Raw genomic sequence first — 13,128 nt, 5'->3', positions numbered from 1 at the left:
ATGGCTGTGCAAAATGGGACTGAAATCTCTGGAACGCCCCTCCCCAAACAGATGTGATTATTTTTTTACAAGCTGCTTTAGGGAGAAGCTTCTTAAATATTGCCTGATTAGGAGTGAAGGTGTTTTTTCTCCTCGTTCTTGCTTTCATCTGTCTGAGCCATTCCCTCCCGCTACTTCCTGCCTCTATTCATAGGAGAGAGACCTGTAGGATTCCAGTCAGTACACAAAGATGCCGGGATATATTTAAAAAGCATTCAGTGTTAATTTCTCCAGTGAGCACTGAAGAAAGGACTGGGTGGGTGTTTGGTTCCCCTCCCTCCCTCTGTGTTTTCTTTGGCTTCTGCTTGGAATGAGTCTCACGCAACTCCTTTGCATGCGGCGCTCCTGTCAGCCGTGGTACGCCGGGGTCTAAGATCTTTGAAAGAGCTGCCCTTTCATTATTAATATTATTATGATGTCTGATGAGGTGTGTGTGTGCAGTGACTGTTTGGCGTCTCTAATGGCATACTTCCAAGAGAAGCGCGTTCTCCGACTCAGGGGGCCGAAACAGACACCGCTGTTGTTCTTCCTTTCTCCCGCCTCTCCTCATTTTTCACATCTCTTATTAACAACTTCCAGCCGTGGAGGAAAAGACTTCAGAGTGCAGGGAAAAGGCAGCTGGCCCAGGCTACACACAGAGTTCTGGCATTCGTTTCCAGCCAGGTTGGGTGACGGCGACCTCACGGGATGGCTTTGCAGAGGTTAAAAAGTCATTGGAGGAGTCAACTGCAGCGTGAAAACCTGGAGAGCTGTCAGTCTTCCCTCAGTCACGCGGGCAGCGAGCCAGGGGAGCAACTGGCACTTGAGTTCAAGTGGGTACACACACCGCTGACAACACCGGACTGTCCAAAGCAAATTTCAAAAAAACCTTTAATGGCATAAAACACTGGGTCAAGTGACCGGGTCCTAATACAAATCATAAAATTTTCAGTAAAATATTAAACCAATCAATAGGTAAGATAGTAAAATAGAAACATACAGCTTCAGGCCGGCTGGGGAGAAAGGTCCATATGTGTTCTTTGCTTATATATGGCAAAAGATGAATCAGCTACAGCAAAAGAGACTTGGAAATTCCAATCAGCCAGCAACATTTGGGTAGGTTTCAGTTTGTTCGACAAAAATCAGGGGCCATTTTGAATGTCCACATAAGTCTCCATTAGTGATTCTCTGCTGCTGCCTGTAATAAAACTGTCAAATCTTCTGTGATTCCTCTTTGTGCTGTCAGAGGCTGCCAGGCTCTCTTTGTGCTGCCTGACTACCTACATGACTGCTGCCTGTCTGCCACCGGGTCATCCGCAACTGATGATAATTACTCCATTCTTGGTCTGCAGGTATGCTTCCTGAAATATGTTTAAGCAGAGCAGCAAATGCTGGCAGGCTGGAAATGGAATCTCCATGGTCAGGGTTAGGGCCCTTTTGCTGCTGGGGTCAATTGTGCAAATAAAGATGGCATTTTGTGTTAGCCAAACCACAAACCCTGGGGGAGCAGGAGGGGGCTGATCTTCAGCAGGAATCATTTATCAACCAGCATGGCTGAAGTGTGAAATTAGGATCTGAGACCCAGGTTTGACTCCCTGCTCAGCCACAGAAGCTTGCTTGGGTCAGTCCCATATTCTCAGGGTGGTTGTAAGATTCAAATGGAGATGTGGAGGGCACAGGGAGCTGCTCGGGGTCCACACTGGGGGAACAGGCAGGGTGTACGTGAAATAAGTAAGTAAACAAGGAGGAGGTTTCTGATAGACAGACTACCTCCGTCAGGATTAGCAGGACCCAAGAGAACTGTAAGCAAGGGCAGATGTTGATGCTTTCCTTCTCTTATCTTCATTCATCGGGAAAGGCTATCAACGAACACATATCAGTCTGCTCAATCCATAAAATCAGAATATTTATATTAGTCAGGAAGCACGTACCCATCAGGAATGTAAGTGATACTCTGGTCTCCTGTGGGAAGATAAAATGAGTTCCTTCACTCTCTGGTGGCAAGAAAAGGATTAAGAAAAAATTTAAGGAGATACCAAGGCAGGTAAAAACACCATTGATAACTTTGGCTTAGTTGTTCCATGTTGATTTACCTTCACTGTTCTTTGGCCATTTCCCCACTCACCCTTTGTTGCGCGCTACTCGAGGCAAGTAACGTAGGGTCCAGCAGCACTCTCCACTACAGGAGCGGTGACAGTGCCCCGATTCTTCCGCTCTCGTGCCCCCTCAGTGCGCGTCATTTCTGGCGCTGTTCGAAACAGAGCCTTTTGAAGAAACCCGTGGGGAGCGCGGGGCAGTGGGGAAGCCTAGGGAGTTCCATTTTTCCCGCCACTTAGTGACGTGACCCTCCCGTCCAATCAGGGCATGGCGGGGTGTGCGCAATGCGCACACAGCTGGTTTTAATTTTTTCTTATTAACACTAGGAATCCACGTCTGCACGTCATTTTGAGTGCACATGGGCATGGATGCATATTGTGTGTGCATAAATAGACGTGGGTTCCTCGGGAAAGCGTGGACACATCAATTTGTCCATTTGAAAATTTTAAAACATTTCCGCCACAGCACAATGCAGCAGCCAATCAGGACACCCCCTGAGCGGATCGTGGGGAGTCCTGCCTGGCTGCTGCGCAGCTGCCGTGTTCATTGTGCCAAGGGGCAGAAGCTGCGGTGGGGAACATGACCCCGTACTCAAAAGCTGCAATCCAAAGGAGCACGGTTTGCCTCAGCGTTATTTTTTTAAGTGGGGAAACGGCCTTTGTTCACCACCAGGGATTAAAAAGAGCCAATCCACACAACCAGCAGTGAATCCAGTTTGCCAGCACACACCTGGACGCAGGGTGAAGCGGTGGCCTGATTGCTCTACCAGGCAATCAAGGTTCGTTTTCTTTTTAGTTGCCAATGGAAATGTTTGATTCTGTTCCTCATTGGGAGTTTAAAGGTTACCTGGTTGTGTAAAAGAAGAGCTGTGGGGGCAGTTCCAGTGTGCCTTAAATCCAATAAAATTCAGTTTTGTACACACAAATTGGCCCCAAGCTCAGTGCTTAGTGCCATGGTCCTTTGCAAGGATGAATGTTTCACCATGATGTTAAAGAGCTTTGCATACTAAAAGCGCTATAGAAATGATTAATAATAATAATAAAATGGTGTTTCCTGTTGTCTCAGAAGACTAAAAGGCTCAAGTCAAGTGTTTTTTCACAGCACTCTGAGTTTGAACAAGTGTGCAGACGCATTGCAGGCAAAGTAAATGCCAACATTAATCTGGTTACCAATATGCTCAAGTTAAATCAAATGCCAACTAATGCTGCTTATTGAGTTTGCAGATTTCCTAAACAAGCCGTGACAATAACATCGCCAGCACTTTGCAGTCCACCTGTGGGCCTCAATCTGTCACTCCAGCATCACGAACACAAACAACAACTGGGCCCAGATCCTGAAAAAAAAGTCTACTGAAAGTTGCACTCAGCCTAGATTGTGAAAAGAAATCACACTCCAAAGAGCAGGAGAACTACCACTGTTCATCAGGGGAAGTGTCAGTGGGACACTTCAGAGGTATTCAGAGGTGTTTTCTCATTGCCTGCTACTCCATGGGCTGAGAGAATTCTGAGAAGACTGTGACTGGCCCAAGGAAGGTGTCAGGGGGATTGTATCTATGTGACTGAGATGCATTCCTGTGTCAATGTAACTGCTTGAAACAACTAATCAATGCTGCTAAAAGATATATGTAACCAGCCTGCTATATGTAACCACTGCCATTTGGAGCAGTCTTTCCTAGATCTTTACTTTATGGCTTCACACACTTTGTAGATAACTAGACTTCCCCTGACAGCCTGGTCCCATGAGAAACAGAGCTACATCTCATGGGGGCAGGCTCTCTTATACTATCTGCTTCTGACCTTGGGGTGCCTTAGTTTTGGGGACTGTTTTTCACAACTTTTTGGGCAAGCAGGAGACTTGCTGCAAGGATAAAGGGGGTGGCAAAGGCCAGGTTTGTCAGAACTGGTTTTGCCAAGCTGGGTGTTTCGATGCCTCATCAATAAACGCTACTGATCAATACCTCAGAGTCCGTTTATTGGCTTAAGGTTCCGAGACCTAACAGAAGGTCACCCAGCAGGCTTCATGGTAAGGAGGGGGAATCAAGGTTGCTTGTCAATAGACATTAACCAGATTATGATATTTAATGGTAGTCTTTATTAAAGGTCTATGCAAGGAAAGGCATCATACTTTTCCATAGCCAGATCTGAGAAATGTGAGAAAGCCAAAGGGAGGTATAGCTTGACCCCCCCCCCCTCGCTAGCCCTTCCCCCCAGAAGCTGGTGGGAAAAACAGGGATAGTTATAATGTTTATGTCTAGCTGGGTGACTTACAATACAGGATGGCTGAATGCGGGGACCGGGTGGAGTTGGAAAAATCAGAGAAGTGAAGCCAGTTAGAGATTAGGACCAAATGGCTGTAAACTGGACAATGTCAGCTCTGACGTGAACGGGCTTTTGGGTGCCAGCCTCCCAGCAGGACGCAACAATAAACTGTCACTGAATTAGGCATTTAGTAGCTGAAACTGAAAGGGGTTAAATGGTTAATGGCGCAGCTGTAAAATAACGTACTTAGGTGAGAAGTAACTGATCAGGACTCGGACATTCTGACCCCCTTAAGAGCCCCCCACCCCCAAGGGCAGTGAGGATAAGCTTTGTGGAAAGCCTTCACCAGCTAAGGAGATTTAATATGGACAACGTCTACCCACTCGTTGTCCCCCACTGGAAAATAGGCCCAATTCCACTGTCACGTTATTGATAACCCACACCACTTTAAATGGTCAAATGTATTTATGGCCCAACTTCCTGCTGCCCTGCAAACATGCGCGTAGACACAGAGTCCCCCCCCCAATAGTCATGTGCAACCTCTTCCTGTCAGCATGCTTTTTATAGTCAGCCTTGGCATACTGCAGTCCTAAATCACCCCCCAAGAATCATGTAAGGAAGCCACCCAAGGTGCCATTTCCCCCCTTTCCCAAACACCTTACCGCCCTCCGGCCTTCCGGTGCGTCGCACAGGCTAGGGGACATGCCCCCCTGCCCTGTGCGACAGCTCTGGAGTCGCAGGGCAGGGGGCGTGTCCCCTGGCCTGTGCGACGCGGCGGAAGGCCGGAGGGACGGTAAGGCATTCGGGAAGGGGGCGGGGAATGGCACCTTCCAGCCGCTGCCGTGTAAACGGCAGCGGTTGGAAGCCACTGTTTCCGAAAAAACCTGAGCGAGGTTCGAAAACAGGTAGAAGTGGACACATGACATGGGCAGTTTATGAGAGACACTATGCTGTACAGACCAGGAACTGGGGTGACCCATATCCAAAGCTTGCTGGGTAATCTTACACCCGTCACACATTAACCCAGGGGGATCCAACTCTGGCGCTTCAGATGTTCATGGACTACAGTTCCCATCAGCCCCTGCTGGTATGGCAAACTGGCTGATGGGAATTGTAGTCTATGAACATCTGAAGCTCCAGAGTTGGACACACCTATCTCACAGGGCTGTTGTGACAATACAATGAAGGGATGGATACCCTTGTAAACCACTCAGCGCTCTTTGGGGGAAGGTCAGCATTTTAAAAAATGTGAGATATTTGGAGCACTTCCCATTTTTTGCAAGGTGAACCAGCCACTACTGAGAAACCAAATGTATTCTCATTCTGAGAACAAGCTCTTGTTCTCTAAACGGAAGCTGCAATATAAAATATTAAAAGGGATTTTTTTCAAAATGTTCTGAAGGGGCAAGAATTGGTGTTCCAGGCAAGATGTTGTAGAACAAAGGGCTTTCCATTTGTATAGCAGCAGAAAAACCAAAGCAGTATAATGATGAGTGTCAGATGAGGATCTGGAAAACCCCACGTTGGAATCCGCACTCGACCATGGAAACTTGCTGGGTATCCTTGGGCCACATACAAACTATCAGGTTAACCTACCTTATAGGGCTGTTGTGAGGATAAAACAGAGAAGAAGAAAATGATGCAAGATACTTTGGGATTCCACTGGGACAGAAGTGCAACGTAATTATATAACTGAGCAACCTGTTCCCCACCACGAACTAGAAAAAGCGAGGGCTGCTGGGAAGGGGGGTGCCTGTCTGCTGCTGTTGTAGTTCTGGCAATAGAAGTCTAAATGCTTATTCCTAATGCTGTTTCATAATAAAGATATCATCTGAACACAGAGTCTCATAATTGAACAGTCCAGGGGCGTGACACTCATTTCACATATTTGTTGTAGCCAAAAGTTGACCTGCAAATCCACTTGTGCACTCTGCTGCCCTCAGTATAGTACTGATGGAATGGGCTATCAAGTTCACGATATGAACAAAGGTGGGTTTGCCATTGCCTGCCTCTGTGTTACTACCGTAAATGTCCTTGGTGGGCTCCCATCCAAATACTAGCCAAGGCTGGCCCTCAGATTCTGAGATATTTCGAGATCAGGCTAACCTGGGCCACCAGGTCAGGGCGCTACCCTTAGCAGCTCATAGAAACATACACCCCAAGGGAGGTGCTTTGCCTTGCCTGATGGCTGCCTCTGGGTCCCAGCCAGCCCTGACTGGTGTCCCTTCCCCTGGCAATCAGTAGTGGGCACTTCCCACATCAAATCTCATTGAAGTCTCTCTGCTGCAGCTGCATCCAATTCCTCTGATCTGAGGGACTCTGCTGTCTGTTTGAATAACCTTTCCGTTTGGCTTTATGGTGATTTTCATCAAGAGCCAAGAAATGTTGTCCACTCTATCAAGGGGACTAAAATCAAATAAATAAAAACTCTTCCAATAGCGCTTTTCTTTTCTTTTTTCTTTTTTAAAAAAAGAAACAATAACAAATCTTCAAGCCTTTGTGCGAAGGTCCCTTGTGAACAATTACAGAACAGAGAAGCAATATGAGTCCCTGCCACTTTGCAGAGGAAGAGAACCAAGTTTATATTAGGAAAGCTCCATCACAGCCTCCAAAAGACAAAACAGGGCCAGACACTCTTAATCGAGAGATTAGAGAAGTCAGTCTTTTGCCAGATGTTCAAAAAATGATCAGGATTAACAACATATTTGAATTTGTGTGGTGGAAGCAGCAGTTCCTGGCCTCCTTGTGAGTAAGCAGTACCTTATGGAAGGAAGGGTGTCCATCTTTCTAGGGTGTAGAATAAAAAGTGGCATCTGAGATGCTCATATGTAAGTTTCTGTTATTCTTTTCAGAATTACAAGGATGGGTAATGAAATATATCCACAAGTTTCAACTCAATTTTAGATCCTACTCCCCATGAAATATATTCACAAGATCCAATTCAATTTCAGATCCAACTCCCATGGAATATATCCATTTTAGATCCTACTCCCCATGAAATATATCCACAAGATCCAATCCAGCTAGTCACTGCAGAACAAAAATTCTTGGGCAAATTTCTGGGGGTGCCTGCAGGGGTGCATTTTTAGATGTATTGGCACCACAATTTCAGGGTATCATCAGGAGACTGTCCTGATGATACCTCCCAAGTTTGGTGCAGTTTGGCTCAGGGGGGCCAAGGTTATGGACCCTCAAAAGGGTAGCCCCATCTCCTTAGCTCCCATTGGAAAGAATGGGGAATAGGGGCACCACTTTTGGGAGTCCATAACTTTGACCCCCCCCCCTGAACTAAACTGCACCAAACTTTGGGGTATCATCAGGACAGTCTCCTGATGCTACCCTGAAATTTTGGTGCCAATATTTCTAAAAATGGATCCCCATGGATTCAGATCAGATGTGATTCTGACAGCTTGGATTCAGACCCAACTTGTCCAAATCCGTCCGAATCAGTGCAGATTCAGTCCAAACTCAGATTTGGACCATCCGAATCTCTAACCCTAAATATGTCCACAAGATCCAACTCAATTTTAGATCCAACTCCCCATGAAATATATCAACAAGATCCAACTCAATTTTAGATCCAACTCCCCATGAAATATATCCACAAGATCAACTCAATTTTAGATCCAGCTCCCCATGAAATATATCCACAAGATCCAACTCAATTTTAGATCCAACTCCCCATGAAATATACCCACAAGATCCAACTCAATTTTAGATCCAACTCCCCATGAAATATACCCACAAGATCCAACTCAATTTTAGATCCAACTCCCCATAAAATATACCCACAAGATCCAACTCAATTTTAGATCCAGCTCCCCATGAAATATATCCACAAGATCCAACTCAATTTTAGATCCAGCTCCCCATGAAATATATCCACAAGATCCAACTCAATTTTAGATCCAACTCCCCATGAAATATATCAACAAGATCCAACTCAATTTTAGATCCAACTCCCCATGAAATATACCCACAAGATCCAACTCAATTTTAGATCCAACTCCCCATGAAATATATCCACAAGATCCAACTCAATTTTAGATCCAGCTCCCCATGAAATATACCCACAAGATCCAACTCAATTTTAGATCCAACTCCCCATGAAATATACCCACAAGATCCAACTAGGGGGGTTGAGGGGAGGAACTAGCCTATGATGCTGGGGGTCAAGGAGATTGAGCTTTTCCTACAGTGCAGGGAAAGAATTTCCTGCTTCTATACCCTCTCCCAAATCTAAATTGTAGCCCCCATCCAATTTACTCTATGGAGAAAAATATAGATGTCCCTTTATAGGAGATGTATGTTTCCCCCCACTGGGCAAGTAGCAACTGGTGGTGGTGGGGATTTATTTTTTGTGGCCATGATTCTATTTCTTTGTCCCATTTTTCATGGCTGCTTTGAACTAAAGAATTGATCATGAATTTCTGGCATCTGGTATTCAGAGTTATTCTGCCTTTATTTACTTCTGTATATTTTGCCCCCCTACCCCGCCCGCCCAATGTGGCTCATGTCACTCTCCATTCCTCCCTGGCCCAATCACCCTGTGAGGTAGGTTAGGCCAAGAATGTGTAACTGGCCCAAGGTCACCCAGTGGGTCAATGGGGACTCACACTTGGGTTTCCCACATTCTAATCCAACACTTTAAGCACTACACTATGTTGGCAGCCATTCAAACTACCGAAGCCAAGTGATAGGCTATGGGATTTTGTCACATGGGTGGCAGTGATTGGCTGGGCTATTCAAATGTCATAGAGAGCCTGGAAAGGCAAGAAGGGCCGAAGAAACAAAGGATGATGAGAACAAAGAAGGCCAAAGAAGGCAGGAAGCTGAGAAGCTGGCAGGTTTAGGATAGTTTGATTGCATTTGCATTTGTATTCAAAGTAAAAAAAGACCCACCCACCCACCCACCCACCCCCAACCCAAATCCTTTCATGGTGTCTTTAGGGTTGCCAGCCTTCAGGTGGGAACCTCTTCTTTGTTACTGTAATTCAAAGGCCAAGAAGTATTTCAACAATTAATCCGTCAGGTAATTCCACGCTTGATAGTCATCAAAAGGACATCCATCTCCAAGTGAGAAAAACTGTTCAACCACAGGACAACCGAGTAGTTTCCACAACAATGTATGTCAGTTAAATTCCAAAACAACCTAAGACTTGAATTCTACACCAGTGAGTGTGGTCAGTTTCAAAATAAACATCAACCAAGCCTGACAAGCACTCCAGATAAAAACTCATCTCAAAAATCCTTCCAATTCTTCACTTGTGAATGTGAGTCACTACCTAAGGCAGAGAGGTGCACTGCGGTCCCACAGAAAAGAATTTAGGCATTTTATTTGATATTGTAGCATTCCTTATCGCCGTGGTGGTGAACCTTTGGCACTCCAGATGTTATGGACTACAATTCCCATCAGCCCCTTCCAGCATGGCCAATTGGTCATGCTGGAAGGGGCTGGTGGGAATTGTAGTCCATAACATCTGGAGTGCCAAAGGTTCACCACCACTGCCTTATCATAATTCCAAGTTTTTAAATTTGTGATTAAATAATTACAAATGCTTGGTGAGAGAAATCCTTCAGCCAAATACAATAAATGTTGACTTCATGTGTGTGACGATTGAAAGCAGCATTTTCTCCAGGCAACTAATCTTCATCATCTGGAGATTTTATTCATTTATTTATTTATTTCTTAGTTTTCTATACCGCCCTATCCCCAAGGGGCTCTGGGCAGCGTACAACACAACATTCTATCACAATAATAAACAAGGGAGCAAAATCATTCACGTATACATAATTACAAATTACATAGGCTCCATCAATTTAACATAATTACTAAAATCCTATTAAAACAGCGGTTAATACAATAAAAGGTGTCCAGTAAAACCCACATTTAAACCCTCCGCAAAAGAGGGGAACGGCGGGTCCCATCGATAGGAGGGGTACCTAGATATAAATGGAGCAGAGCAAAAAGCAGAAAGGGATAGATTCACGGTAATAGTGAGAGATCTCCAGATGCCACCTGGAGGTTGGCAGCCATACTTGTGAGTCGCCATGTGAAGTCCCTGCAGTATGTCCTGCTACTGCAGATGTTCTTTCAAACACCACCAAACAGACATGCTGAGATTCTTGTATGTCTGCAGAGCGCTGCCAGGTCTCTTCGCTCCCTTCCTCTCTCTAGCTGCTGCCTCCTCTGGGGAGCTTCAGCGATGTGAATTTAAACACACACACTTATGCAGGCGTGAGGAAAGAACACCCACTGACTGTCTGCACAGTCCCAGTTGGGAAAACTCTGGCAGGGAAAGGCAGAGGGAGCTGTGTGTTTATTAGGCGGGCCAGGATGCCCAGACGATCACCGCGGGGATTTGCTCCCTTGGAGGTTGTTAAATTCTTGGCAGGAGGCAGAGAGATGCAGAGGCCATTGGAGAGGCGGGGTGGGGTTGATCCTGCAGCAGCATGAGAGGTGTACTGCAAACGCTCCAGCTGGATCTCTCACCCAGGAGAGCTCTTACAAATTCAACTGTGAAATAAATCCTGCTCTCAATCATCCCAAATCCCACACCTCTCCAGAGCTCCGTCCAGACCAAGCGATTCAGCCCAGCCAAAGTTTTCAGAAGGCTGACATTTGCATTTAACTGTGGATTGAGCAGTCAGGGCTATTTAGGCCATGTATCAGCTGTCTTGAAAATTAAAATTGTGCATCCATGCAGTCCCAGAGATGCTGAATTCAGTGCCAGGTATGTCATATGAAAAATGTTTTTTTATTTAAAACATTTACTTAATTTATATCCCATTTTTCTTCCCAGTCACACAAGAGAGCTTACGCCCTTTTCTTCTCCTCCACTTTACCTTCACAACAACCCTGTGAGGTAGGTTAAGCTGAGTGTCCAAGGTCATCCAGCAAGCTGGCTTGGCAGAGTGGTGATTTCAACCAGGTCCTCCCAGATCCTAGTCTGACACTCTAACCACTACACCACACAGATTTTCCTGTTATAAAGACAGAAGATTCTTCGTTCTACAAACCCCACCATGAGCACGGTTCTTGCCACTTAGGAAAGTTTTGAAAAAAGGAGCTTCCTTTTACAGATCAAGAGCTTCTGCACACTTGCAAGACTGGTCACATGGCTTCCTCATTCTGCACAGTTCAAATCACGAGAAGCACAATGAATACGAAAGATGGTCGAAATTTTATCTCCGCAGTCCTTTGGCAGGTGTGATCTCATCAAATGTGGCCCACAGGCTTTCAAAAGTATCTTCTTCTCACTATTAAGGACTTGAATCTCATGTGTTGCTTGAAGAGGGAAGTTGGACTTCTCTGGAAGGCGGAGTCTGGCTGATACCTAGGTTGCCACTCTCCAGGTGGTGGCTGGGGATCTACCAGGATTCCAACTGATTTCCAGCCGACGGATCAGTTCCCCTGGAGAAAATGGCCACTTTGGAAGGTGGACCCTCTGGCATTGAAACCCTTCCCTAAACCCCGCCTTCCACAGGCTCCGCCCCCAGAATCTCCATGTATTTCCCAACCCAAATGACACACATCCTCCCGGGATCCCAGTAGGCCTCCATCTCAACACACTTTTCCTGAGAGCAAGACCTTGTCAGAGAACCTGCAGGCTGCCTGAAAACCTCCCTATAAAACAAGATACATCAAATTCCACAAAGATGAGCACGTGGGAATCCTCCTGTGGCCACCACCACCCCTACGAGGAGAGACGCGGGGAGCTGGGGATATTTAGTTTGGTGAAGAGAAGGTTAAGAGGTGACATGAGAGCCATGTTTAGATATTTGAAGGGATGTCGTGTTGGTGAGGGTAGCAAGCTTGTTTTCTGCTGCTCCAGAGACTAGGACCAGGAGTGACAGGTTCAAGGTGAAGGAAAAGAGATTCCACCTAAACATCAGGAAGAACTTCCTGACAGCCAGGGCTGTTCGACAGTGGCATTCACTGCCTGGGAGTGTGGTGGAGTACAGGGCAGGCTGAAGATATTTTAAGTAAGCAGTTTTGCAAAGTGTTTTGCCTGCTAGTTTCAGAAATACATTTTCTTCTAGTGTTGGACAGCTGATGGGCGATGGTGTCTGGCAGCTGACAGGAAGCAGGGCTGTGCTTGGACAGGAAAGGCTAAAGATCACAGAGAGACTGGAAAGAACCTTTCCCTGCCTGGAACTCTGGAGGCCTGCTGCCGGGCAGGATCATACAGTTATGGGCTGGATAGCTTTGATTCCCTACAAAATAGCTTCAGATAATCTCTAGGGAACCAACTGCAGTGTAGAAGTAGAGCACCAACTTTGCAGGCATAAGATCCCACACAGGGATCTCCCCCACCAGCCACCACAGAAAATCTCAGGTTGAAAGTGATGGGAAAGACTTCTCTCTGCCTAAGGCCCTGGGAGGAGGAGGAGGAGGAGGAGGAGTTTGGAATTATACCCCCCTTTTCTCAACCATGAGGAGTTTCAAAGAGACTTACAACCTCCTTCCCTTCCTCTCCCCACAACATTCACCCTACAAGGTAGGGGAGGCTGAGAGAGTTCTGAGACAACTGTGAGTCCACCACTCTTAACCACTACAACACACTGACGCTGTGCAGAGGAAAGAGTTCTAGGCTATGTGGATGGAGGATCTGACTTGACAGAGATATGCGATATGCATGTAAACATATGTGATATTTGAGGTGGATGGCCAAGCGAGCCGGATCACATCGGCTCTCAAGCTAAGCAGGGCCTGCCCTGGTTGTTACTTGGGTGGGAGACTTCCAAGGAAGTC

The sequence above is a fragment of the Sphaerodactylus townsendi genome, linkage group LG12 (genome assembly GCF_021028975.2).
Source record: "Sphaerodactylus townsendi isolate TG3544 linkage group LG12, MPM_Stown_v2.3, whole genome shotgun sequence".
Classification (NCBI taxonomy): domain Eukaryota; kingdom Metazoa; phylum Chordata; class Lepidosauria; order Squamata; family Sphaerodactylidae; genus Sphaerodactylus; species Sphaerodactylus townsendi.
This window is presented reverse-complemented; position numbering follows the sequence as displayed.